Source organism: Rhinatrema bivittatum, chromosome 5, assembly GCF_901001135.1.
Source record: "Rhinatrema bivittatum chromosome 5, aRhiBiv1.1, whole genome shotgun sequence".
Taxonomy (NCBI): domain Eukaryota; kingdom Metazoa; phylum Chordata; class Amphibia; order Gymnophiona; family Rhinatrematidae; genus Rhinatrema; species Rhinatrema bivittatum.
In genome coordinates this window covers 267,469,008-267,496,406 of record NC_042619.1, presented here as the reverse complement: position 1 = coordinate 267,496,406, position 27,399 = coordinate 267,469,008, and the positions used below count along the sequence as shown (strand labels likewise).

Sequence of the window (27,399 nt, the reverse complement as noted above, 5' to 3'; positions counted from 1 at the left end):
GCTACAGAGGATTTATCTAACTTGGGATCCAAGCATATATTACAGTCCCTGTCAATATACAGTCTACAAGTGTCAAAACTAGCTAACAGTTCAGCAAATTTCCTGTAAAATTCGATTTGATGGTCATTTGGTCCATACACATTAACCAAGTTAAACAAAGTTGAGTGCAAAGAACATTCAAGGATAATGTATCTTCCCCTCAGGGTTGGTCAGGGAATATGGCACTACCATCTTCAGCACATAAATACCTCAGGTTCTAGAAGTGTAAGAAGCATAAAATACCTGATCAACCTACCCAGCACACAACTTCTCATGTTCAACTTTAAAGAGATGAGATTCTTGTAACAACCCTTCATAGACATTATTTCTGCAGGCAAGTTGTAATTTTAAATGAGTTACACGATGTTAGGTTCCATATTAGGAGCTACCAACCAGGAAAAAGATCTAGGCATCATAGTGGATAATACTTTAAAATCGTCGGCTCAGTGTGCTGCAGCAGTCAAAAAAGCAAACAGAATGTTAGGAATTATTAAGAAGGGAATGGTTAATAAAACAGAAAATGTCATAATGCCTCTGTATCGCTCCATGGTGAGACCACACCTTGAATACTGTGTACAATTCTGGTCGCCGCATCTCAAAAAAGATATAGTTGTGATGGAGAAGGTACAGAGAAGGGCAACCAAAATGATAAAGGGGATGGAGCAGGTCCCCTATGTAGAAAGGCTGAAGAGGTTAGGGCTGTTCAGCTTGGAGAAGAGACAGCTGAGGGGGGATATGATAAAGGTCTTTAAAATCATGAGAGGTCTTGAACGAGGAGATGTGACTCGGTTATTTACACTTTCTGATAATAGAAGAACTGGGGGCACTCCATGAAATTAGCAAGTAGCACATTTAAGACTAATCAGAGAAAATTCTTCTTCACTCAATGCACAATTAAACTCTGGAATTTGTTGCCAGAGGATGTGGTTAGTGTAGTTAGTGTAGTTGGGTTTAAAAAAGGTTTGGATAAGTTCTTGGAGAAGTCCACTAACTGCTATTAATCAAGTTGACTTAGGGAATGGCCTCTTCTATTACTGGCATCAGTAGCATGAGATCTTCTTAGTGTTTGGGTTCTTGCCAGGTTCTTGTGGCCTGGTTTGGCCTCTGTTGGAAACAGGATTTTGGGCTTGATGGACCCTTGGTCTGACCCAGCATGGCAATTTCTTATGTTCTTATCCCTTCTCATGGTGGCTTGGACTTTCATGCCACTGTTGGTGCCATTTGCCTCTATAGGTGCAGTAGCATGTTCATGCTACTCTTTGTGTCTTTGGGTGCTATTGTCATGCTGCTGATACCTGCCAGCAAGTTTCATAAAACTTGGAAGGAAAACCTCAAAGTTAGAGTAGAAAATAGGATGCATTGCTTCCCTTATCAACTTTAATAGAAATGATTAAAACAAATGACCCGAATGAAATAGGAAACCAAAACATAAAATCTGAAACAAACTGAAAATGTTTTCCGTGCATACCCCTAACAATATATAGATATTTAATACTATGTATATATCTAGTATCAGTTTAAAGTATATCTATGAGATCAATTTTCAGCGAGATTTAGTTGGCTAAGTAAGGACGGATGAGGGAGAACATTAAGCAGCTAAGTAGACGGTGAGCATCAAGAAGGGGAATGGGTTTGTGGGTAAAGATGTTTTTGGTGTCAGTATCAGGAGGGAATCAGGCTTGGCGATATTAAAGTTTTTTCATTCAGCACTGGGATGGGGGATCAGGGAAGCATTTCAAAACTGCTTAGGGGTCTATTTACTAAAATGTGATAATATGTTTGCATGTGGTAATTAAAAATAATACATGAAATTTGCAATTATCATTAACTTTCTCATATTATTTCCAGGCCTCTAATCTAGTGCAACACAGGCATGCTAATAAACTGCATTACATGCAAAGCAGCTCACTGACAAGTAGTACAGCTCGTGAAAAATATATGCATGCTGTACTACTTGGGGAAAGTTAGCTACACCACAAGAGGTGTAGCTAATGTCTCCCTTGGAAGCAATGCCAGGCTGGTTTTTTAAAGCAGTACCCTACCCCTCTGTAAAAACTCCTTGGGACAAGTTCCCCACACCCCACATAAATATATTAAATGTAACCTCATTAAGCCTCACACTTGGCAAATAACCCCATTCAAAATCTGTGAAATCCTCAACTGGAAGCTGTTCTCCTCACCCTTAGCTTACCCCATAAGTTTGGGGGTCTTGAGGGGAGCAGGAGAAATTCCTATTCATTCCTGCCCAACTGGTGCTCTTTAAAAATGGTGCGATTTAATCCCAGGCTTTCCTTTGCACTGTGCCTGCGGGTGGGTAGTGGGAAAAGCCCAATCAATATACCTTGCCCACTAGAAAGTGTTTATAGGGGCATAAAGAGGCATACTACAGGTCCTTGTGGCCCCTTTAAGATCGTTCTCCTGGGATCTGTACTGCCATTGTGTTGCTGTGGAATGTATACATTTCCTGGCCATGGCAATGCAAGGTAAAACTCGGTGGGATTTATTAAACAGTGATATTTGGTTTAGTAAATCCAGTAAAGTTTTTAACTGCAGTAAAACAATGCTTCCAGCACTGCAGCTTAGTAAATAGGCCCTTTAACGGGTTAGCATTGATTATCAGAGCTAACCAGCTAAAATTTGCAAATCTAGCAGGTCAAATTCTGACTAGTTACATTTAGCCAGTGGCACTTTTAAATAGATAATATATCCACATAAAGATAACCAGGCAAAATTACTTGGTTTATTTACTTATTTTATTTAGACATTTTATATACTGTCGTTCTGTCACAATAGTGACATTCATAGTTATAGATTCAGCAAACAAATGACAAAGAATGGTTACAGAGTGGATATTCGTGGGTAGGTGTTATTATCCATCTAGTAAGAATTTCTACTACATATGGAATTAAACAAGTACATAAGACAGTGAATATTGATATTTACAAACAAAATGGTAGTTTTCACATCTTAGTCTATGGGTTGTTTTGAGAATCTTGCATATTCTTGATTTATTCTTCATGGTACAATTATTATTTTTGTCCTAGTTTTTGTGGTTCTGTCTAATCTGTTGGTTTAAGTTAAATTATATGTGTTTTTGAAAAGCCATGTTTATAATTCACTTTTGAATTTCTTTCTGTCTGGTATCTTACCCACTCAGATGTCAATATTCAGAAACTACTAGGAGCACTAATCATACCCTATCTTCATTAACTGGATATTTTCCCTGCAGAAGCAAAATACAACACCAGCACAGAAAGAGATTATATATGAAAAAATAAAAGCGATTTCTTTCTTCCCAAAGGCAAATCAAAATGAAACAATGAAAACAAGAAACAAAGATGTAAGTAATACCCCCATTGCATCATAATCCTGTGAATATACAGCCTTTAGTATACCCAGGAAGATAAATTGAATCCTAGCATTTTCTCTACATTCATGGTTTCACATTTTACATTCAACTATGCCAAAAGGGGCTTCTTATCTGCAGCTCTGCATGGCTGCCTAGAACCAGAAGAAGGCATAGCCCATGATTAGCAAACGTAAAATATTTGTAAAAGGATGATTGATTGGGAGGGGAAGCAAAACCTAAGAATGCACGCTAACCCTCCTCCCCGAAAATCCATGCACTCACCAGAAAACATAATACAATTGCTCTTGCTTAAAAGAAAATAAGTTGCAGCAATCTGCACCTTGCATTTGACTTTCCAAATGCAACATTACCAAGTGAACATTTTTGAAGGATTAATGTTGAACGCTTTAAATCAAGTTACTGAGAAACGTTTGATCTAAAACAGCAAATATGGTATGTGCACACATTCTGTCAGTTCCCTTCAGAGCAACAGCATTTGTACAAGTGTAGGTGGAGATGTGCAAGGGAGTTCCCTTGATTTCCTTTCAAAGATCGGAGAAGTGACAAGGATAAACACAAAAAAATGACTTACCTCTTTATAGCATATTTTTAAAAAATCTGTCTTTATCGACTGCAGTAATCAATTTCCCCTTTTTTCAAATAAAACAGTTAATTTCCATTCGTATACAATCCGACTCCTCCCAGAGTCTGTCTTTAGTGTGCTTGCATCTTCTGCCTGTCGTGTGGTGCCCCACGTTTCAGAAATTAAACCCTCCCTTTAAAAGGTAGGATTACACCAACATCCAACAAGGAGGACTTTTTCTATTTCTGGTGTCCTGGACCTAGAAGACTAATTCTTGGGCTTGTCTCATACTTAGGAGAAAAAAACCCACACAATATTGCTGTCGCTAGCTGAGAATGACAACAGGACAACTCCCTTTGGGTTGCGAGTGCCCCCTTGTGGCCATCAGGAAGCGTAGCTGCGGCAGCCAGCAGGCACGGTCACTGCAGTACCCTGCTGCACCTGCTCTGCTGCAGTTATGCATTTAAAAGAAATATTCCATATTTAGCAAAAACAAAAAAGACATAAAAGGAGTATCCAAGCCACGCGTGAGATCAGTAGTTAAAAGTCACCTCCTCCAAAAAGCCCTACAAAAATCATTGATCAAGAACATATTACAAATCAAAATCCACAAACACACAGGATTCCGTCTCCAGTCAGCGGTGACATTTTAAAGTGCAGTACTTCTGGAAAACAGCAAAGTGCAGTACTTCTGGAAAACAGCAAATTCAATCGAACCTGTTTTTAACTCCATCCCTATTTTATCAATCATTGTCGATTCACCTCAGAGATGATACCGATTACTTTCACCAGTTTCTCATGTCTATGGGCCTGATTTACTAAGGCTTTTCGGCCATTCTGTATCTATGGGAAAAATGCTTCGTAAACGAGGCCCTATGATAGACAGGAATGCAGAAAATCCCGCCTCTTTTGTGCTCTATCAGACTGCTCCCAAACAAAAGACTGCGGCTGTCATCTGGCTGAGCCTGCCTTTCCCATGCTACTGCCCCTCCTACTCAGGCCAACTAGTAGCTCCCAGTGAGGAATACAAAATGTGACCAGTAAAAGAAGGAGCTAAGTATTGCCTGGGGACTAGGAAATTATATTATTTACATTGGTAGCCAGTAATCCTATTTAAGAAGTTTAAGAGTCCAACAGTCTCTTGAGCTGTAATGGCTTGTAATTTTTTTGTACTTTGTTATGTTAATTTTTGTCTCGGGGGGGGGGATACCACTTTAAATGCAGACAGAAGCAGGGTGCAGACTTTAAACAGACCTGAAATTTCAGTCAGTAATGATGAGCAGCCACAATCCTTCTGTGTGCTGTGTGTCTGTTGAGAATCAGCAGGGAGTGGTAACAGTTCTTTCTGCTGCTACTAGGCTTTCACAGGCTTGGGAATGGCCAGTCGAACTAGGCAAACTAGGCGGTTGTCAAGTGTGCCAAGATTTGGGGGGGAGGAGGGGTGCAAAATCCTGCCCATGTGAGGTCTAGAGGGATGCTGTACCAGAGCAAATACTGCCAAAGAAAGGAGCACAGTCCTGGAGCCACTGCTATCAGTAGGAGGGAGCTTTTTTTTTTTTTTTTTTAAGTTCTCTTTATTTGAATCAATAAAACAAACATATCGTCTTATGATAAAACATTGAACATCAGAAATCAGTGCTTAGGACAACAGCTCCAGGGCGACATGGACTTGACTCACAAAAGTTTTTCCCCAATAACATAAAAAAAATCCCTCTAACATACACACCACAGTCATGCTCTATTCACACACAACTCTGGTCACACACATTTAGCAAAAGCAATATACAACCCCCAGAAAACATAATAAAAACTACTCCACATTTGACCCCTAAGTGGCATTCAACACCATTGGCCACAGATCAAAATATCCCTGCATAAAAGGAAGCGATTTTTGGCTTACTAATTCATTTTTTCGGAGTATCTCCATTGTGTATTCTGTGGCATCAATTGCTTCCATTGAGCAGAGGTTGGCACCTCCTCTATCTTCCAGCACAGCAAAATTGATTTTTTAGCCGATAGAAGGGCTACCGCAATAAATTTCCTCCCATCCTGAGGCAGGGCAGTGCTTTTTTCCCCAGGAGGAATCCCAGCCCAAGAAACTTCACATCCCAGAATGGTTTCTATGAATACAGTGACCTGATTCCAAAAAGACTGTAATTTTTGACAGTCTGTGAACACATGACAGAGACTACCAGGAAGGTCCTCATATTAAAGACACAAGTTGGAGTCCCATAATTTTATTTTAATATCTAATACCCTATAAATATAAGTTCTATGAAATATCTTAAATTGCATTTCCCTCATATTAGCCGAGAGATAATGCTGTATAACTTTAAAAAAGCTTGAAGCACAAGCTTCACTCAATTGCGCCACTAAGCATGATATGTGAGGAGCTGGTAAATTTATCACCTGTCTCGACCATATAGTTGTTGGCTGTTGCCAGCCGAGGTGTGGACCCTTAGCCGAGGCGAGGTTAGTGCTACCTGTCGGGACGTCCCACATATCCCCGCCATCGGTAAGCGGAACTGGTTGGAGCAGGAACCTGAGCTGAGCCTACACCTGTACCCACCCTCGTTCCCCGCGGGTTGCACCCTTGGGTGCCGGGGCAGGCAGCACTTAGGTGGGGTTCCCGATTAAGAAGATCCACGAAGCTAGATGATGGAGAGGTCGGCCAGGTACGAAGCAGGCAGAGTCCAGGAACATATCGGGGTCAGAGGCAGGCGGCAAGCAAGCAGAATCCAGGGGCATTCCGAGGTCAGAGGCCGGCGGCAGACAAGCAGAATCCAGGGCGGTCAGAGGCCGGCGGCAGGCAAGCAGAATCCAGGGGCGTTCTGAGGTCAGAGGCCAGCGGCAGGCAAGCAGATTCCAGGGGCGTTCTGAGGTCAGAGGCAGGCAAGCAGAATCCAGGGGCGTTCCAAGGTCAGGACCAAGACAAACCGGAGAGGAGAAGGGTAGCAGGGCAGGAACACAGAGGCAGACGGGCTGGTACAGGAACACAGAGGCAGGATGCAAGGCAGGGGCACAAGGCAGGAACACAGGCGTAAGGCTCAGCAGACAGCAGCTCACTAGGAGGAGAACCTGTTGCAAGGCAAAGCAGTGGGATTTAGCCGGAGTCCAAGCCTAAATAGGATGCCGGTCCTGATGTCACTTCTCAGGGCCGGGGCACTTATTTTATTTATTTATTTAACAGCTTTTCTATACCGACATTAAAATACACATCATATCGGTTTACATTTTAACGTAAAAAAGGTGGAAAATTACAATAAACAGGGAAAGGGGGAACGGGGCAGCTAATAAATACAAAAGGAAGCACAGAGAGGCGAAATTTAGCAAAATGAAAAATGAAAACTAAAAAGAATATAGTATGCAAAATGTAAAACATATCTACAAATATACAAGCAGTAGTATGTGGCTACATGGAGTCATCAGAGAGCAATTGAGAGGTGTCATGGAGCGATGGGAGGAGTATGAGGTGCCAGGGAGGCGTATAGTAGTCAAACGAGGAAAATTAATCAGGGAAAGCCTGGTGAAAGAGCCAGGTTTTTAGCATTTTTCTGAACTTAAGAGGGCATGGCTCCAAACGAAGGTTAAGGGGTAGAGTGTTCCAGTGCATGGGGCCAGCAATCGACAGGGCGCGGTCCCTGGTGGCTGTCAGACGAGCCTTTTTAACTGGGGGGACTTGTAAGGTGTATTTGCGGTTCGCTCTGGAGGGGCGGGAAGAATGAGTAAGTTGTAAGGGTTCACTGAGCCACAAGGAGTTATGGTTGTGGATGGCTTTGTGAATGATAGTTAGCGTTTTGAACAGAATGCGGTATGTGATGGGGAGCCAGTGTAGGTCCTTGAGGATGGGGGTTATATGGTCTGATTTACGAGCATTGCTTATCACCCTTGCCATTGCATTTTGTAAAATCTGGAGAGGTTTGATGTTAGAGAGAGGAAGGCCCAGGTACAAGGAGTTGCAGTAATCGAGCTTGGAGGTTAAAGTGGCTTGGATGACTGTTTTGAGGTCTTGTGTGTGGAGAAGGGACTTGAGCTTCTTTATGACCATAAGTTTATAGAAACTTCCTTTAATGAAGAGGAAATGTGGTTTTTTAGGTTCAGGTGCGTGTCCACAAAGACGCCTAGGTTCCGTACAGGGTGATGAGAAGTGAGTGTAGCAATCCTGGGGTCATTAGAAGGGGAGAGTTTGAGGGTCTGTTGGTTATGGATGAGGAGGAGTTCAGTTTTAGCGGAGTTCAGGGCAAGCCGGAGGGAGGTCAGGAGAGTGTTAATGGAGGTGAGGCATTTCTCCCGGAAGTTTAAAGTAGTAGATAGTGATTCTCGGATAGGGATGATGATTTGAACATCATCAGCGTAAATGTAGAATTTGAGACCAAGATTTGAAAGATGATGACAGAGGGGGAGGAGGTAAATATTGAATAGAGTGGAGGAGAGGGAAGAACCTTGGGGCACCCCTTGTGGAAGAGTAAAGGAGGAGGATTCTGAGGAGCTGAGTTTAACGGAGAAACGTCTGTTTGCTAGGTAGGATCTGAACCACAAGAGGGCTGAGCCATTTATGCCGATGTCAGTAAGGCGAGAGATGAGTAGATTGTGGCTTACCGTGTCAAATGCCGCTGAGATGTCAAGGAATGCTATGAGGAAACTATGACCTTGGTCAAGGCCAGTGAGGAGAAAGTCGGTGAATGAAAGAAGGAGGGTTTCTGTGCTTAAGTTTTTGCGAAAACCAAACTGTGAGGAATAAAGTATGTCATTATCATCAAGGTATTCCATGAGTTGGGTGTTAACAACCTTCTCCATGATTTTGGAGATGAAAGGGAGATTGGAAATGGGGCGGTAGTTGGCGGGGTCCTTGGGATCCAGAGTGGGCTTCTTGAGAAGGGGTTTGATTATTGCATGTTTGAGGGGTTCGAGAACTGAGCCAGAGGAGAGGGAGCAGTTAATGATCTCTGCTAGCGGATGGGCAATGATATTAGGAATGGAGAGTAGGGCTTTAGTAGGTATAAGATTCAGATGGGTGGGATGCAGGCTTAGATTTTTTGAGGATGGCCTCAATTTCTTTAGCAGATGTGAGCTCTATGGTATTATGGTCTGGGACCACTTCCTGGTCCCAGGCCCCCTTAAGAGGCGGGGCGAGCGCCTGGAGGTCCGCCCATGCACAGTTCTGTCAGCGTCTGTGTTGGAGCCCCAAGCGGTGGAGGGGGGGGGGGCACACGGGGAGCGATGCTGGGGAATCACCGTAGAAGGCCAGGCTATGCTGGTAAGTGGAGTCGGCTGCGTGCCTGCGCGGCCGGCCCGCATAATAATAGTAATTTTAATAAATTTGGGAGGTGTTTCTACAAAGCTTTCTTCCTCATCAGTAGGTACAATTTGAGAAAAGTCGCCTGCATATATGCTTGAGCAATAATGATGGGCTTATAAATATGCAAAAAAAGTGTGCTCTCGGAATACCCCATATGTCCCGCACTTGCTCAAATGAATAAAAACAGGGAAACTCCAAATCAATCAAATGAGCCAGATTATGCAAACCTCTTTTGGACCACCCCTGAAAGATAGAATTTCATATACCAAGAGAGAAATCTGAGTTCCCAACCAAGGTCAGAAAAGGTAAAATTAAAGGGCTACATTTTATGGACCCTCGCCACCAAGACCACGCTTTTCTTATGGCCATCAGCCAAAATGCTGAGACTTTCAATGGGGATAGTTCATTTGGGCATAAATGTAATAAGTTAACTGGAGAATAAGGAGCTGTCTAATCTGCCATCAGCCCTTGCACATCAAATTTGGGATTGGTGGACGCATATTCCTGTACATAACAAAAAAGGAATGTGACATTGTAAATTCTTAAATCGGGCAAGGCCACTCCTCTGTGTTTTCTGTCCTGTCTTAGCATATCAAAATTCACCCACGCTCTTCTGTTGCTCCACTCAAAAGTCCCAACTATTGATCAAAATAACCTGATACTTTTATTTGTGAGCCACAAAGGTAGCATTTGCAGAAAATAAAGGATCTTAGGGAGAATCAACATTTTCACTAATGTGCATCTGCCCATCACAGAGAGAGGAAGGGCCTTCCATGGTTCAATAGGGCTTTAATCTTTCATAAATTGGCATCAATATTGAGCTTGTAGAGTTCCTCAACAGTACGAGCTAGCTGGATGCCCAAATAGTGAAAATGATTCCCAGCCCATGCCAATGGAAAAGGTCCCTCCCATTGGCTCTTTAAGCTAAGAGATAAGGGAAAAGCTTCTGATTTTTCATAGTTAATACAGAGACCAGAGAAAGTCCCAAAGTCACTAATATCTCTAATAATATCCCTGAGACTACTCCTAGGGTTACCCACAAAAATCATCATGACATCCACGAATAAGCTTAACTTGACCGTTTTGTTCCTGATCTGAATGCCCTGGACTGAATGGAGGACACATAATTTAGCAGTAAGAGGAGTAGGAGGAGTTCTGTGCTGGAGCTGCCGTGTTGGGGTGTGTGTGTGTGTGTGGGGGGGGGGGGGGGGTGTGAATAACTGAAGGTTTGCCTAGGGTGCCAATACGCTTGCACGAACCCTTGCATGGGGAATGGGAAGGGAGCAGACAGCTCCCTCTTCTGGCAGAAGCAGAAGAGAGTGTAAGAGTAGAAACTATTCACCACAAATGCTGCAGGAGAACCTGGTATTAGCATGGAGTGCTGAAAGAAATATGAATCACTGGACAAGCTCAGGTTTGCCTGACTGGAACCGTGGCTCATGAGATAGTGTCATCAGCCGCCTAGGGTTGTCAGCAGAAAAGCCAAACCAAGGAAGGACCCGACAGTAGATTTACAGGACACCATTGAGGATTTGATCATTGAAGGTAGAAATAAAGGGTTCTTGACATCAAGAGAGACACGTGCCCTCAAAGTTTTACATCCCAGACATCCTGTCTTATATACCCTGCCTAAAATCCACAAAAACTTGGAAGCCCCTCCGGGGCGTCCTATAGTGTCTGGCAGAGGCTCTATTCTAGAGCCCCTCTCAAACTTCTTGGATTTTTTCCTGAAACCTTTTGTAAAAGAGGCGGCTTCTTTTCTCCAAGATACTTCCCACATGCTACGACTTTTGGCCGAATTACCAGCATTACCCGAGGAGTGTTGGCTTGTCACTTTAGACATTACTTCACTATACACGAACATGCCTCAAGATGAAGCCTATACTTTGATTGAAGACATTTTACATTCTCGACCTCGCCCACATAAGGTCCCCACTAGTTTCCTTTTAGAATTGTTGAAACTAGTGCTATTTAAAAACTTTTTCAAGTTTGATGAGACCTTCTATTTGCAAATCCAAGGAGTAGCGATGGGGGCGACTGTTGCCCCCGATATTGCTAACCTGTATGTCACCAACTTTGAGATCCAATACCTGTATACATCAAGCTGGTATTCTAAAATGTTAATGTGGAGACGATACATAGATGATGTCCTGTGTGTTTGGCAGGCATCAGAAGCAGAATTACTGGATTTTTTACAGTGGTTAAATCAATGTAACCCCCATTTACAATTTGTTGCGCATCATCATCGGAACACTGTAGCCTTTTAGATACACTCATCCAACGAGATGGACAGAAACTGACCACCACATTGTTCCGCAAGGAAACAGATTGTAACCATCTTCTCCAATATTCGAGTTACCACCCTAAAAAACTTAAAGATGGACTTCCGATCTCCCAGTTTTTACGTTTGCGTAGGATTTGCTCTGATAAAATGGAATTTATTAAACAGGCTGGCGAGTTAACAGAACGCTTTGCGCAAAAAGGTTATCCGAAGGGGATAATCAAAAAAGCATTCAAACATGCTTTATTTGCAAACCGCAAGCTATTACTCCAATACCAGCAAAAACCTTACAATCAGGAACTAACGTGTGTTCTACGCTACTCATCCCGGAGCCAAGAAGTGGTGAAAATCATACAATCACATTGGCAAGTACTTGCCCTTCATCACATTTTTAATTCTACCCCCAGATTTGCTTTTTCCAGAGCATCAAACATTCGGGATCTGGTGGTACATTCTACATTTCAATCTGTACGATCTTCCCCCGAGACAGGGGGGCATCAAGTATGTGGACATTGCGACATGTGTGGGTTGGCAATGACGGGTACGAAATGGAATCTGCCCAATTCTGAAATGATGGTACGTCAATCTGTCTTGACCAATTGTGACTCACAATGTGTGATATATGTGATACAATGTCCTTGCGATAAGATATACGTGGGCCGCACAAAGAGGAAAATCAGAACGCGGCTCATAGAACATAGGAGTTGCATTAAAACTGGCAAGCTCACTGCACCATTAGTTCAACATTGTATTCAACTGGGACATGAATTCACAGATTTAAAATGGTCAATTTTAGAACAAGCACAAATGTATACCCGGGGTGGCGATATACAGATTTTTCTAAATCGACGCGAACACTTTTGGATACATCGTCTAAGTTCGGTCGAGCCATTGGGACTTAATGATAAAATCAACTGGTACTCGTTGATATGATATCCAATACTGTGTTTGCTGAAATTTCAGTTTGATGTTGTCTTGACACTTAATTCAATTGAACCAATTCGTAATAGCAGAGTTTCTGTGCTTTCTAACAAACATTGGATATACCTCTTGTTACAATGTATTTGACTCCTGCTGATCTGCATTTCTGGGGATATAGATAAATGCATGCAAGTAATGACAACAATTTAGTTCTAGCCGTTGCTTGTCCATAATTGGATTAATGATTTTAGTGAATCTGTGCTTCTTTCTTTCTTTGTTTCATCATATTCAAAATGAATTATGACATAAAACATATCCAACTGCGGTTTATATATTCTATTCAAAGGACGAACTATTAGAGGGAATATGGCCGTCTTAGCCTCATTTCGGGTGCAGATTCAAATTTGGTGGACGACGTGATTGAAGCCTACAATCCTGTAGAACTATATTGTTTCGGCATAGTCTGTATAATTAAAGGACGACCTGTAAGAAGACTATGGCCGCTTTAGCCTCGTTTTGGGTGCAATATTTAAATTTGGTGGACGACGTGATTGAAGTCTACAATCTTATAAAGCCATATTGTCCAGCATAGTTTGTGCAATTAAAGGACGACCTGTAAGAAGACTATGGACGGCGCAGCCGCACATTTCCCTCGCATATCTAAACCGGATGTTCCCGCCATGCTTTGCAAGAGAAACGCGGTCGACGGGACCGCACATACAACAATTCAAGACGAAATGGAACCTTAAGGAAGACATCTCTGCAGACCCAAAATTCTTGCTGGAAGAGCCGTTGCCCCTGAAGCAGGACCCAGGACAGTCCAAAACACGATCGTGTCGGGACGTTGAAAGTATACCTTTGGGACATCTACGAGATTTTGAATAGATGAGTATACCTTTGGGATATCTACAACCATTACTACAATTTAAGTGTTTCAAAAACGACCTATATTTTCAAAATGGCCTGTATTTTTAGGGTTTGATAAACATGCTATTAGGTGTTTGGGATAGGTAGTGACCAATGATGTTTTTGGGTCTATAAAATATTTTAAGAAAAACGAAAACTAAAAAAATTCTAAAAATTCTAAAAATTGACCTCTTGATTAATAAAAGCAATTTGGACCTGTACCCTACAAAAATGAGTCTGTAAGCATAACAAACTCATGTAGCTAAGAGGTCCTACAGATATATTGATAACATTATTGATGATTTGTTCCTGTGTTTCCACAGAGTGGTTAATGATTTATAATACCAGTTACCTTGTTTATTTGGATGTGTGTTCCCTTACAATTCACCATACAAAAAGAATTACAATTATTTTGTGATCTCAGTAACAATGACATAAATTCCCTCCATTACAAAAAAAATTGTGAAATAACACAAAAGCCTGCATAAAAGTTACTGAGAACTTATACAGCAAACCTACCCATACCAAACAGCCATACCTAGAGTTCAAATAGCAACAACCCTACCTATGAAAATATAGAGATGCAAATATTATAATGGGCCTCAGCACAGCATTACTCTTCTTCCCAACAGGAAGAAGGAGTTACTAGTGGTTAAAGCAATATACTAAGAACCAGGGTTCAATTTCCATTTCTTCACTAACACTCCTTGTGACCTTGGGCATGTCACTTTATCTCCCATTTCCTCAGGTACCCAATCTGCAGATTTCTTTCAAATGACTGGTGTGACGGTATATACATGAGTATGTGGCCATGCACAGATTATTTATTTATTTATTTATTTAGCACTTTTATATACCGACTTTCCAATAACAGAGTTACTGATCAATTCGGTTTACATTCTAAACAGAAACATTGACAAGTTAATGATATTTTATAAGCTGCATATATAAAATATGCATAACTGTAACTCGCGACATACACGTGTATGCATGCTTATGCACGCATACCTTCAATGCATTAAAAGTATTTCAATGTATTGAACGTGTGAACTTTTATTACTCATTTAAAAAATATACATGCATATTTTACACATGAAAATAAAGTAGGGCTTACTCATGTAAATCAGTATAATTTAAAATAGTGGTTCTCAACCTGGGGTCTATGGACCCCTAATGCTCCAGGATGCAAGAAAATTTACCTAGGGAGAAAATGAGAAGGCTGCTCCTACCTGTGATTAATAGAGCTGCTGCTGCCACTGGCCAGGAAAGTGAGGGTGGGGCCTATTATGGCCCTGAAAACTTTACTCCACATTGCTGCAGACCAGAAGGAGGAGCAATAGAAAGAGGCCATTCACACCCATTAGAAGCCTCAAACCAGTTGTAATTTGCAAGAATTTCCAGTTAAATTCTTTTCGGGCCGATGCAATAAAGTGCGCCGAGGCCGAGCACACTGTTAGCCTCCGGTTGGACGCGCGTTTTCCATGCGCTATTTTTACCCCTTATACAGTAAGGGGTAATAGCGCATGGAAAACGCGTGGCCAACTCCCTGAAACTAATAGCGCCAGCAACATGCAAATGCATGATCTAAAACCCGGGGAATGTTGAGACGATAGAGCTGGGTCAAATTGGTTGAGATGTATATTCCTAGGTAACGAATGGACTCTTTGGCCCACTGCAAAGGAAAATCCCCTCCCCATGCATTTTTTAACTCCTTGAGGGCAATGAAAGCCTCTGATTTGTCCCAGTTTATCTGCAGACCAGAAAACGCCCCAAAAATAGTAAACATACGTAATAGTGGAGGCAGCGAACGCCTAGGTTCCGTCAGAAAGGCCAAAATATCATCTGCAAATGCTGCGTATTTGAAGATGGTATCCTGATACTTAATCCCCCTGACCTCCTTATGCACCTGGATAGAACACAGAAAGGGCTCTAAAGTTAAGATAAAAAGCAATGACGAAAGGGGGCAGCCTTGCCTCGGCCCTCTGTGGATGGAAAAGGGATCTGACCTGGTACCATTAACAATAATCAAAGCCATTGGTTCCCTGTAAAGCAGGGCTACCGTCTTGGTAAACAGCCCCTCAAATCCCATAGCATGTAAACATTGAAATAAATAATTCCACTCCACTCGGTCGAATGCTTTCTCAGCATCAAGGCTGACCACCATGTAAGGGGCTGCCACTCTCGCACAAAGAGCCATAGCATTGAGTACCAGTTTAATATTAGTTAATGCATACCTCCGTTGCACAAATCCTACTTGACCTGGAACAATCAAAACCGGCAATATGGTAGCCAAACGGATGGCCAATATTTTTGCTAGCAATATTTGGTCAAAATTCAACATTGAAAAAGGCTAATAGGAGGCCAGGGAGAGAGGATCCTTACCTGGCTTGGGTATTAAGGTAATATGGGCCAAATTAGTGTGTTCAGGATATTCACCCCGGTGAATCAGCTCATTATACGCCAGCACCAGTGGAGGGCCTAAAACATCTACCAATGTCTTATAAAATTCGGCCGAGTACCCATCGAGGCCAGGCGCCTTGAACCGGGGGACACAACGAATAGCCTGCAGGATCTCATCCACAGTAATAGGTTCATTTAAATAGTTCCGTTGCTGAGGCGATAGGCGGGGTAATGTCCGTTGTGCCATAAAATTAGCAAACCCCTCGTCAGGTCCTCCCTCAGAGGCATAAAGCACTGAATAGTAATGTCTAAAAGCAGCCACAATAGCTGAGGTGTCATTTGTCACCTGACCTGTGGAATCACGTAGTTCCACCACATGCCTCAGCCCCCGTGTAGATCGGACCAAATTCACCAGCATTTTCCCAGATTTATTACTGTACTGGAACAGTTTAAATTGATAATAAGCCAGGCTCTTTTGAGTCCGCTGATGGTTTAAGGAGTTAAAGGCAATTTGAATTGACATATAGCGCTCCCTATTCACTGGAGTGTGTGTTTCATTAAGTGCTTGCTGAGCCAGACGCAGCTGCGCCGTGAGATCCAACAGGTGCTGGTCCATGGTCTTTTTACGGTGGGCCAGGTAAGAAATGCTGTTCACCAGAGCCTACCAAGACACACTTGAACAACCGAACCAGCCCCTCACAACAAAAGACCTCCTAGATGACCATAATCAAACAAACATCCCTCAAAACATTTCACCATAATAATCTAGTATCTCCCTCCCCCATCATAATACTACTATCATTCTATTACCCAATTACGTAATTATACCAGAATGTACCTTCTCATGCTGCCTCAATGTACATTATGACTGCTTTAATACTGATGTAATAACTACTGTACCACTTGAATCTTTGTAAACCGTTATGATGGCGAAACCAAATGATGGTGTAAATAAAACTCGATAAATAAAATAAGTAAACAAAAAATATCACCTCTGATGACCGCCTTGGCAGCATACCAAAATAATAAAGGAGAGGCCATATGCTGGCTATTAAAAGACACATACTCAGACCACTTGGTAAGCAAATGAGCCTGAAAGGCAGCATCCTCAGCCAGGAAATAAGGATATCGCCAAAGAGGCTGCAAATGAGTGGGGGAAGCATCAAAAACATCAAGCCAAACCGGCGCATGGTCAGAGATTACAATCTCTCCAATGCCTGCTTCAGCAATTTTGGAAAAGGCATGTGCACTAACCAGCAGATAATCAATCCTGGAATGAGATGCATGAGCTCTGGAAACATGAGTGAAATCCCTCTCTGAGGGATGTAACGTTTGCCAGGCATCTACCAAGTGAAGAGATTGTTCAAAAAAATGCCATCCCCTTGCCAGGCCCTCTTCCCAGGGTTGAGGTCTGGGACACATCTAAAATAGGATCCTTGACCACATTAAAATCCCCCCCCCCCCCCCCAACAGTGTATGTGAAACATAAGGCAAAAGTATGCCATAAAGGTCCTTAAAAAAAAAACCAGGTCATAGGTATTGGGAGCATACAAATTACAGAGAATTAGAGGAGTCCAATTGAGCTCGTCCACAAGAATCAGGTATCGGCCCTTGGGGTCTTAATTTCTTTCTGGACCATGAAAGATACCTTTTTATGGACCAATATGGCCACCCCTGTCAATTTAGTGTTCGCCGAGGCAAAATACACTGCCCCAACCCAACTCTGGCATAGCTTCTTTTGCCTCTTAAAAAATACCAACAGTATTCCCTTTATGTTATTATACTAATTCAAGACGCTTCTTTTGACCATCATAATAGGCATCATAGTTCAATAAAGGGTCTCTTCATTGCTCAGCCTTATCTATAATCATTGGTCAGTGAATACTATAGTTTTTTTTTTTATTTTATTTTTTCTTTTTGCATGTGTCAACAACAACCATAATTAGTTAAAACGTTGTTAATTTTCACTTATCTTGATATTTTTCTTCACCCATGTGAATGCTTGCTGATGCCAATGCTCATTTTACTAGTGCCAAAATGCCCAACACGAGGCCATGTTTCGGACAAAAAAGTCCTTTTCAAGGGCTTATTTTCTTGCAACCGGCTTATAACTTCATGGCGTTTATCGGCGTTTCTTTTGAAGCATCAAAAGAAACGCCGATAAACACCATGAAGTTATAAGCAGGTTGTTATAATTCTCAGCGATTCCCTAATATCTGGTAGTGCTTGGTACTATTTAGACGATAGCTTCTTTTGCTCCAGGTCAGTGAGATGTTTTCTTGTAACATGGCTATATTGGCAGACTGCCGCCTCAAAGCCACCAAAATTTTTGTCCGCTTTATAGGCGAGTGCATGCCACATACATTCCATGAGATTAGTCTAGAACCACTCTAAGACATCTATTAGCCTGATATCACAAGACAATTCAACAGAATAGATCTCAAATCGATAGGGAGAAACCCCCCTCCATTTAACAGGCACAGTGACACACAGAGGAAATCTGACCCCCAATAAAAACCAACCCAAACATATTGGTAACCAGATGCGGTGAGCAGCCCCCCCCCCCACTCCAACCCATCCCTCCTCCCCATCCCCCCCGTGTTCCCCATTTCCCCCCCTTTATTCCCCCCTTCCCTCTCTGCCATTAGAGTACCCCGTAGGGTACCAGAGATCACCACCCAACATGCTGGGCTCCATCTCAAAACCTAGCCTCATTCATTAGTCAGATTTAATCAGCTTACAACCCATTCAGGACATGAAACATGAACATGTTCCCCAGCCCGTCCGGATGGGGTATTAGACAATAATTGCAAAACATGGCTTCGCCGTAACCAGAACATTAAGGCTTGATATAAGAAACCCGCTCCAGGGGTTCTCTGCTTGAAACCACCACATCACAGCCAAACAACAAGAGACTGCGCAGTACAGAAAGGACGGATGACGCCTCAAAAAAGCGTCCACTACTAGATCCAGACTGCCCAACCCTCTGCAACATTTACCTTCTCCAGCTCTGCCAGCTCCTTACAAATCTAAAGTTAACTCACTACATATATGCCGATGACGTGCAAATACTCATCCCGATTATGGATTCACTCCCTAAAACCCTCTGCTTCTGGAATAGCTGTCTCCAGTCAATCAACCACCTTCTCACAAACTCAACTTAGTCCTTAACACCAATAAGACAGAACTTCTCTTCATTTCCCAGGACGACAACAACGTAGTATCCAACAATCATCTCACCGCTCAACCAAACTTCTCCTCCCATGTGAGAAAACTTGGAGTCGTCTTGGACAAAAATTTGTTAATAACACCACAAAGGATTGCTTTTTCAAATTACAAGTTCTAAAAAGGCTGAGACCCCTCCTACACTTCCAAGATTACCGCACAGTTCTTCAATCCATTATCTTTTCAAAAATAGACTACTGCAACTCGCTTCTTCTCGGTCTCCCAGCAAACACCATCAAACCCTTGCAGATGTTGCAGAATGCTATGGCTAGGATTCTGACCAAGAGCAACAAACGAGAGCACATTACACCCATCCTGCGGAACCTTTATTGGCTTCCTATCAAATTTAGAATTCAGTACAAAGTCCTAACGATAATACACAAAGCCATACACAATCTCACTCCGCTCGATCTAAATATCCCTCTTCGTTTCCACAAACCCTCTAGACCGGTTAGATCTGCTTATAGAGATAATCTCTACGCCCTCCCCTGCCAAATCCTCCTTAAGGAAACGAGCGCTTTCCACAGCTGGCCCTCCGCAATGGAATGCTCTCCCCCCCGGATCTCCAGCAAGAACGATGCCCGACAACCTTAAAAAAAAGACTCAAAACATGGCTGTTCGGTCAAGCTTTTCCCTAATTCAGATGAATCATCTTTCTCTTCTAACAACTGGACTAGCTTATTTAATCAAGCTTTTCATTCTCTGATCAAGGCATAACTTTGCTGGCAGGTTATGCATCTTTCTATCCCCCATGTTAGTAAATTTGTTATCATCCTTTGGCTTATTATCTCCACCTATTCCCATCCCTCTTGTAATTTACTTATTTGTCCATTCTTACCCAGTTTCACATGTTTTGTTCCTTTTGATTTCATTTTCTAGCAAAGTTTGCTTAGTTCCTCTGTTATACTTTTCCTGGAAATGTGATTTTGTGTGCTTTTTAGTTTTGCTCGCAGGAAGAGCTTGGCATTGATTTGCAATGTTGACCCTAGTTACTTGTATCCCTTGTTTGATGTAATGCATTCTTTTATGCTATTCTCGTTTCGCTGTAGACCGATGTGATATGTAATTTTGCACATGAATGTTGGTATATAAAAGTTCCAAATAAATAAATAAATAAATAAATAAATAATTCAGCAACTGGGCCACTCAAAAAAACCCCGTTGATTAATACCCCTAGCTGGCCGGCATGGCTATCAGACTCCAACCAGGTGCAGGAAAGTGTGATCAAGCTGGACCAGCAAATGAATAAAACTCGTATATTAATCTTCTCTCTGCTGGTCAGTAGAATCAGATCCGGATTTCTCCTGCTCCTTTTCCCCAATGAACCTCTGGAGCTCTTCGTGAACCAGCACACCCCATGGGAGTTCTGTACCCTCACCTTGGCAGGATATACAAATACTGCACGTATCCCCAATACAAATAATTTACTGCAAGCAGGAGCAAGGCCCTTCGCTGTCCTGCCAGCGCAGCAGAGCAGTCCTGGAAGACCAGTATCTTTTTATTATTGTAGGTTAAAGTTTTCCCCGTTCGCACGCTGCGCAAAATTTCTGCTTTATGGGCAAAGTTTAGAATTTTAGCGATGACCACCCTGGGCCTATCTGCTGACTGTTTCAAAGGCCCCAGCCGATGTGCATGCTCCATGCGGAGCGGCCGTGCCTCAGAGAGATGCCCAGTTCTTTCAGAAGCCATGTTTCCAGGAAGCCAGAGAGACCCACATCCTCAATAGTCTCCGGCAGGCCCACAAACCTGAGATTGGAGCGACGAGATAGATTCTCAAGGACCTCCATGCGCGCTTCATGCTTTAACATGGAGGACTTGAGCCGTGCGATTTCCTGCTGGGCTACCGCGAGGCCATCTTGATTTTTGGAAATGCAGTGCTCCACCTCCCCAATTCGGGCTTCGAATCTGGTTAAGGCACCTGCAAGCTGCACTGAGATTTTTTAAAATTCAGGCGCTAATGCTTCTGCTCTGGCCGCCTTAATTTCTTGTATCGCTCAGCAGGCCCGGCATCGTCTTCCGGCGGGGGTGGGGGTGTGTGTGTGTGTCTGTGTGACTTGCCTTGTCTCTCTCCCGTTCCTTCTTAGCCATCTGGGAAGCCATGGGAAGCAAAAAAAAAGTCCCTTAAAGGCTACTCACATTGCCGAATCTGGTCAGCTGAAAAAAATAATGAAAGGATGGCTTAGGATGGGGCTTGAGGCCTGAAATGGGCCCCGAGAGGGAGAGCTACATCCATCCCTCTCAAGGCATCATGTGATCTATCTTCCTTCCACCTTTTCTAATGCGTGGAATACATCTGGGTCTGGGCTTCCAAGATGGTATTTTTAAACAACATTCATGCTTGAGCTAAACTCTTAGGGGCAGATTTTCAAAGCCCTCGTGCATAAATCCAGGAGGATTTATGCGCTTATGGGGGTTACATGCGCCGGGCCTATTTTCAAAAGGCCCGGCAGCGTGTGTAAAACTCCGGGATGCGCGTATGTCCCGGGACGTTTCTGAATGGGTAGGCAAGGGGGCGGGATGGGGGTGGGGTAGACGGTCTGGGGGTGTGGTGGGGCAGTCTGGGGGCATGGCTGGGTGGTCCGGGAAGCGTGGCCGAGGACTCCAGCACAGCGTCCGGGGAATCATGCGCCAGCACAGCACTCGGCCGGCGTGTGCAAGTTACGCCAAATGTACGGGGGGTTTTTTTTCGGGCTGGGGGGCGGGACAGGGAGGTGAAGGTGGGGGGGGGGGGGAACGGGGAAAGCCAGCTGGTCTCCCTGCGGTCTCAGTGCGCACAAGGTGCACTAATGTGCACCCCATTGCGCACACGTTATAAAATTGGGCGTACATTTGTGCACGTTGGGTAGCACGCACAATTGTACCCCGCGTGCGTACCTTTTAAAATCTGCCCTTAAACCTTTACAGTTGCTCCTTTCAGTTTTTTCCTAACCATTTTCCTGTTTATCAGTCACCTTTCTGAAAATTAAATGCTATCGCAGTAAATTTGGTTCCCTCCAGTTATTAAGTCAAATTTGTAATGATGCAATCTCTATTGCCAAGTGGTTCAACACTGTTACCTCTTGCACCAAATCCTTTGTTCCATTAAGGACTAGGTCTAAAATAGTTTCCCCTCTTGTTGATTCTTGTAACAGCTCATCTATGAAAGCAGTCATTTATTTCATCTAGAAAATTTACTTCTGTAGAATGTCCTGATGTAACATTCACCCAATCAATACTGAGGTAATTGAAACCACCCATTATTACTGCGCTGCTGATTTTGTTAGCTTCCCTAATTTCTTTTAGCATTTCATTGTCTGCTACTTCATTCTGGCCAGGTGGACAATAAATACCCTCACTACTATTTTATTCCCTTTTTCACCTGGAATTTCTATCCATAAACATTCAATATTGCATCTTGTTTCCTGCAGAACTTTTATCCTGTTTGACTCATTGTTCTCTTTAACATATAGTGCCATCCCTTCCCCAATTTGATCCAGCCTATCATTTCAATATAATTTGTATTCTGGTATCACAGTGTTCCATTGGTAATCCTCCTTCCACCAATTATATCTATCTCTTCATCTAGTGCTATACACTAACTCTCCCATCTTATTTTTAGACTTCTAGCAATTGTATATAGACATTTCAAAGCATGTTTTTTGTTTTTAATAATAATCTGCTCTTCAGTTGATGGTGGTAATTTGGAATCTCTCTGCCCTTTACTTAAAGACACCAGGTCCACTTTGGCATTTATTGCAACCTCTCTACTAGGATGCCCTATTTTCCCTGTTCTCTTTGTGTCCTTCAAAGATACATCGCTCCAAACCATGTGCTTCTGAGTAGCTGTTAGCTTTCCCCCATCATCTAGTTTAAAAGCTGTGCTATCTCCTTTCTAAAGGTTAGTGTCAGCAGCCTGATTCCACTCTGGTTAAGGAGCAGCCCATCCTTTCGGAAAAGGCCCCCTCTTCCTCAAAATGAAGCCTAGTTCTTAACAAACCTAAAACCCGCTTCCCTGCATCATCCTCTCAACTATGCATTAAGAATCTGGAGCTCTGCCTACCGCTGGGGTCCTGCATATGGAATGGGGAGCATTTCTGAGAATGCTACCCTAGAGGTTCTGGATTTCAGCTTTCTACCTAAAGCCCTAAATTTGGCTTCCAGAACCTCCCTCCTGTACTTTCCCTTGTCATTGGTACCCACATGTACTAAGATAGCCAGCTCCTACCCAGCACTATCTAAAATCCTAAACTATGTGATGCATGAGGTCTGCCACCTTCGCACCAGGCAGGCAAGTTACCAAGTGATCTACACGTTCACCAATCACCCAGCTATCAATCTTCCTAATAATTGAATCATCAACTATAATGGCTGTCCTAATCCTTCCCTCCTGGGCTCATGCCCCTGGAGACCTATCCTCAGTGCGAGAGGATACTACATCACTTTGAGGGCAGGTCCTAGCTACTGGATTACTTCCTGCATCAAGTGATGCTCTCCTTCCAGGTGACCTTTCTTCTCCAAAGCAAAACAGGGGCTGCCAGATTGGAGGTGGGACTTCTCTACTAAGTCCGTGAAGGTTTCCTTTATATACCTCTCTGTCTCCCTTAGCTCCTCCAGGTCTCTTAATCTAGCCTTCAGATATCAGACTTGTTCACTGAGGGCTAGCAGCTCTTTGCACTTACCTGTCAATTTTAAAACAAGTGTGTATATACTCACATGCACACTTATGTAACTGCACGCGGGCAAGGGAACACATTTTTATTGGCATGCCAAAGTATGCGCACACTTTGCAAAATGTGCATAGTAATGCACGTCTATGCACTTATCCTGCACTCAGTTACGCGCACAACGTATGTCACATACACGTTTGCTCGTGCGGGTGGTGCACATGCTTGAGCGCCACTCCACTTCCGGATCCGCAGGGGCATACAACAGAAAATGCCTTGACAGGCAGCCTAATTTTATCACGAGAAGTCCAATGCTTGGCCTCCCTGGTGGTGGCTAAGGCAAACTTGTATTATGTGCCAGGAGAGTTCAAGGACCTGAGGCACAACAAGCTGGCATGGATGCAGCTCCACATCTCCTTTAATCATGGTGTATCGTACTCACGTGGGTTATGTAGAATGGGGCTAATGTTGTAGTGAGGGCCAGTCCATGCATGGGGGCATATTAGGGGCGGTACTTATTATGGTACAGCTATTTACATCTAAATGAGTAACCATAACTATTAACGTACCAGGACATTGCCAGTAACCATGCACTAATAATGTCCATCATATTTTCTCATCCTATAGCTTGAAGACTTGAAAAAGGCCAGGGAGCTGCGCTGGTGGCGGAGGCACTGACTGGACTGTCTGCACACTCAGCAGGATTGGGCTGGAGGTAAGATATTCCTCATGGCAGCTTGGATTGGTTAACAAGCTCAATCTATGTCATCTCTGTGTCAAGTACCACATTACTTGGCCCCTCCTCTGCCACACTTTGTCTCACCCTTCACCTTATACTAATCCTCCTTAATATATCTCTGTGTCACAGGCTATATTCTTCTGAAAGTGTTTAGGAAATACACCCTGTAGCTTAGCTGTCATGCTTTCAGGGTCTTTACTCCTACACAGACAAGGATTCCCTTGAAACTAATATGGCTCAGGTCCAATACAACAATGTGTAGCATCACAAGTGTATGTCTTGCTACATACACCTTTACAGGTGATTTTAAGCCCTGCGGCACATTTATTGCCCTCATCCCCCTAGCACATAGTAGCTTCCAGCAATATACATCAAATTCCCATCAATGAGCAGGATGTTAATCACTTACCAAAATGGAACTCAGCAGCTGGATGATAGCATTGTCCCATATTTAACTATGCTTCCCTTTGCATTTACATTTCTCTCCCAAGGCAAGTGCTCTAAGTGTCTCAATCCCCCTGCACATCATAATCTGCAGCATGTGATCACACAACATGATACATACTTGTTTTTGCCTTCACAGATACCAGCTACTCGTCATCGTCCTCCTCTGACGAGGAGAAAGGAGCAGGTGACAGTGGCAAGGTCCCAGACCCACACCCTACTGCAGCAGCTGAAGCCACCACTGGGGAGGAGCATCCTGCTCCTCCCCCATCCTGACCACCATGAAGGGACTCCTTGATGGTGATAGAGTGCCTCCATCTCCAGTAGGTACACCCTGGCCCTGAACAGCCCCCAGCCCCCCTCCCTATAGGGCCCCCTCACCATTTGGCTCAGGGAGTTAAGGATGCAGCAACACATACTGGGCAGTCTTTGCTGGCCAAGGGAGGCCTTGCTTCCCCCCTGCTGCCTCTGCCATCATCTGCACCCCAGCAGCCAGAAAGAGCCTCTTCAACAGGAGCACCTGCTCCTGCCACAGAGCCTCTTTCTAAGTGGCAATCTGAAGCCATGGTGCAGCTGATAGCAGAGGAGGTTGCAGGCATCCCTTGGGAGTCTGCTCAGGATGCTGTGCTGCCAAGGCCGCTTCCTGTGGAGGCCAGGCATGGCCAGATGACTTCAGGGCAGCAGCCAACAACCATCCTGAGCAGACTCCTATATTGGATTTTACAGCTGTCCCTAACTCCCTGGGGTGGGGTTGTATAAGAGTTTCCTCCCTCGTTATCCCTTGCCAGTCCCATTCTTTTGGGAGTCTGTATAAAAACTTTTATACTACACGTTAATAAAAAAATTGTTTACTGTTAAACAACTTTGTCCTAGTTTACCTGTGGATATAGTTTCCATGAGGTGATTAATCCCAAGTCAACAGTTACATGGCTATATTTTGAGTTATCCCTATAACTGGCTTTGAATATTTCCCTCTATGGCATTTTTGCTGTGAGAATAGCCATAATGGCAGTTCACACACTCATTTCATGCTTCAGAGGTACAGGAAAAGGGGTGTTTTTTTAAGTACTTCCCTCAGGTTCCCCCTTTCCATAGTCTCTCTTTCAGCATAGCTGGGTCCAGAAGAGGAAATGATTCTAGAGTGCTTCAAATGACAAAGGACAGATGATAGAACATCAAGTGATAGCTTTCACTTTACTCAGCAACTTTGGAGGAGGTTAATACATGTCAGCATTATGGCTTCAGCTAATCCTGGGCATGGAGCTTACATATTTTTGCAGCTTGCATACCAGACCCTGTTCCCAATGTTACAGGTGACCATGAAGTTGTAAGTGGAAAAATAAGGATCATATATCTAGGGAAATAGGGTGTTGAAAACAGATAAGGCATAACAGGGAAATGTGAAGAAGAATACCAGGTAGGGATATGTCTATGCTTTAGGTTATGGGACTTATGAGAAGGAATCAGACTGAGTCTAGTAGTGAAGTGTTGAGCAGGCAGATTAGGGAAAGAAGGAAAAGCATGGACTAGCAGTTGAGGAATATGGGACCACATTTAGGGGCCGTAGATCAACTAGAGAGAAGGTGGAAATATGTGGCAGGGTCAGACATGGTGGTCAGGATAAGCAAATGCATACTCTAGAAACAAAGTAGGAGGAGTGGTAGAAAACACTTTTTCCTGATTGGCCATCTCCCCATGAATCAACACCTTAATTAATTCCATGCGCCAATAGTCTAACAGTGTTGCCTGTGTAAGGGTGTTAGTAAAAATATATACAGTTCAGGCAATGTCCCCTAAATGCTATATTTAACAAGTAGTCCATGCAACTGTTTGTTTTACATTCATTAGTTAGGGCTAGTGGTCATAAAGAAGCAGTATGCAATATACCACTCTCCTGCCTCAATAGGGCTAGCCTTTCAAAGGCATAATTCTCAGCAGATGAATAACAACAAGAAATCCCTTACAAAAGCAACCAGAGAAGTAAAAAACCTATCATTCCAGGTCCACCTGTACCATACTGGAGGAGAAAGCGATGCAGCCTTTGGAACTTGTGTGGTCCCGTTTCACCTGACTTTCCTTGCTGGTCTTATGATCTGCACACTTGAAGCTGTTCCATATATGGGTAAATACAAGAAGGGGCCAAATTTCCTGATTCCACCCAATCCTGACAGCAACCATCACACCTGCCTCTTGAAATGAAGTGTCATTGGCAGTGTCTCTTTTACCTCCTTAAGATCCCAGAGAGCATTGGAGGGCATAGGGTTTGTACAGAGATGAATTTTAATATTCCATCACTACACATATAGACTGATAACGCAAGTAAGAATGCGCATTAACATGAGCAACCATATATACACATTACAAGGCTTTCTATTTTATAGGGTCATTCTCCAACTCGGGTTATGGTGTTTTCGCATGCAAAAAATGCTTTAACGCATGTGAAAAGCACCATAACGCATGGTGCGATGCTAATTTTTGAAACGGGAGGGATTGAGGCGGATTCGGGGGCGGGAATTTTGTAAAAGTGGGCTGGCTTCACAAAGTCATAATGCATAATATCACATAGTTTT

At 43.2% G+C, this 27,399-nt stretch overlaps 2 protein-coding genes across 3 annotated transcripts in view; both read right to left on the bottom strand.

The window, feature by feature from the left end:
• The window catches only part of ADD2 (adducin 2), a 174,247-nt gene extending 169,756 nt beyond the window's left edge, over positions 1–4,491 (bottom strand). The window contains 1 exon segment of the mRNA XM_029603984.1: positions 3,981–4,491. The gene's annotated coding sequence lies outside the window, so the exon portion shown is untranslated.
• A 1,149-nt stretch (positions 4,492–5,640) lies between these two features.
• FIGLA (folliculogenesis specific bHLH transcription factor) overlaps positions 5,641–27,399 on the bottom strand; it is a 246,549-nt gene continuing 224,790 nt past the window's right edge. The window contains exon 6 of one of the 2 annotated variants that reach the window (XM_029603970.1): positions 5,641–7,049. The gene's annotated coding sequence lies outside the window, so the exon portion shown is untranslated. The remainder of the gene's footprint in view (positions 7,050–27,399) is intronic. The other variant, XM_029603973.1, reaches the window with a different exon arrangement.